The 1,946-nt window shown below is 43.8% G+C and overlaps 1 pseudogene across 1 annotated transcript; it reads left to right on the plus strand.

Moving 5' to 3' along the window:
• The first annotated feature begins 280 nt into the window (after positions 1 to 280).
• LOC128573737 (chromatin modification-related protein MEAF6-like) lies at positions 281 to 1,357 on the plus strand (annotated as a pseudogene). The gene has a single exon (XR_008376529.1). The product of XR_008376529.1 is annotated as a chromatin modification-related protein MEAF6-like (transcript).
• Positions 1,358 to 1,946: the final 589 nt, after the last annotated feature.

Raw genomic sequence — 1,946 nt, forward strand, 5'->3', positions numbered from 1 at the left:
GCCCGCGGCCCGAGTCTGAGGTTGCAGTGAGCTACCACGCCCACTGCACTCTGCTCAGGGGCATAGAGTGGGACTCTGTCTCAACAAAACACACACACACACACACACACACAAATTTTTTAAGTATCATGTCTATGCTTTGGTAGTAAATTATAGTACTGATTACATGAAATATGAATTTTTGTTTTTGTTACATTTTAGTTTTCTCTTACGGAATATACCTTAATTGCTTTTCTATTTTCTATCAGTAACATAAAAATTACTGGGGCCGGAGCCCAACATGGCGAAGCACAACAAGGCGGCCCCACCGCAGATCCCGGACACCCGGTGGGAGCTGGCGGAGCTGGGGAAGCGGAAACAGGAGCTGGCGGAAACTGGCAAACTTGGAGAGGCAGATCTATGCTTTTGAAGAGAGCTACCTGGAAGACACTCAGATGTATGGCAATATTATTCGTGGCTGGGACCGGTATCTGACCAACCAAAAAAACTCCAATAGCAAAAATGATCGAAGGAACTGGAAATTTGTTACTTTAAGGAAATTTAAGGAAGCTGACCGGCTCTTCAGTAAATCTTCAGTTACATCAGCAGCTGCAGTAAGTGCATTGGCAGGAGTTCAGGACCAGCTCATTGAAAAGAGGGAACCAGGAAGTGGGACGGAAAGTGATACTTCTCCAGACTTCCACAATCAGGAAAATGAGCCCAGCCAGGAGGACCCTGAGGATCTGGATGGATCTGTGCAGGGAGTGAAACCTCAGAAGGCTGCTTCTTCCACTTCCTCAGGGAGTCATCACAGCAGCCATAAAAAACGAAAGAATAAAATCCGGCACAGGACTATTAGAAGACGCAATTTGTGCAGAAGCTTCCAGGCTATAGAGCCCTGCGTCCCTTCTCCGACCTCACAAAGATGAACATCCCTCACCTGAGTGTGTGGCCATCCACCTCGCTCTCGCAGACCCAGTGCCTGTGACTTTTGAGTAGTTTGTTCTAAATGTGGTGATGAGTCATTTCTGTAAGACATTGGATCATTTAATTTGTGTCATTTTTAGTAACAGAATTGCAGGAAGACCAAGACCTGGTTATAATTCCAGCAAATTGCTAACTGTGCATTTCTCCCTTCTTAGAATGAATGTCTTCCCCCAAACTGGCTGGCACCAGCTTTATGTGTGATACCTATCAAGAAATGTTCTCTAGTTTTATCTCATGCTGAAAGTAGAACACAAGTCACATTTCAGACAGAGGCTGTAAATATCTGGCATTTTCCTGTTTGGTTTTGTGTTTTATTCTTTTTTATTGTTGTTTTTACCATTGTATTTTCTTCTGGGCCTTTTTTGTAATGCCTTTGTTATAGCTCATACCTTCCTGCTGGCATATTTGATAATCTGTTTCATGCAGTTGCCAATATTCTTCTTCTTCTTTTTTTTTTGTAGAGACAGAGTCTCACTTTATGGCCCTCGGTAGAGTGCCGTGGCCTCACACAGCTCACAGCAACCTCCAACTCCTGGGCTTAAGGCGATTCTCTTGCCTCAGCCTCCCGAGTAGCTGGGACTACAGGCGCCCGCCACAACGCCCGGCTATTTTTTTTGGTTGCAGTTTGGCCGGGGCCGGGTTTGAACCCGCCACCCTCGGCATATGGGGCCGGTGCCCTACGGACTGAGCCACAAGTTGCCAATATTCTTAACGGAAAAGAAGCTGGTTTGTTGTTAAGTAAAATGGGAAACTTGGCTCTTTGGTTTTTTGCAAGGGGAGGTAAAGAGTGTTTATTTAGTGATTATCTATCTTAAATCTTTCTGAGTTGAAAGCAGATTCCTATTCAAGGAATAGGAAAAATGGAAAAACATAAGTTTGAATCAGTCCTTTCTAAATATTTTTATTCTTTTGTATAAATAAAATTTCACAGGCTTTGACTTCTCACGTTTTACTTTTAAGCCTGTGATTGTTTTTTCACT

The sequence above is a fragment of the Nycticebus coucang genome, chromosome 21 (assembly GCF_027406575.1).
Source record: "Nycticebus coucang isolate mNycCou1 chromosome 21, mNycCou1.pri, whole genome shotgun sequence".
Classification (NCBI taxonomy): Eukaryota; Metazoa; Chordata; class Mammalia; order Primates; family Lorisidae; genus Nycticebus; species Nycticebus coucang.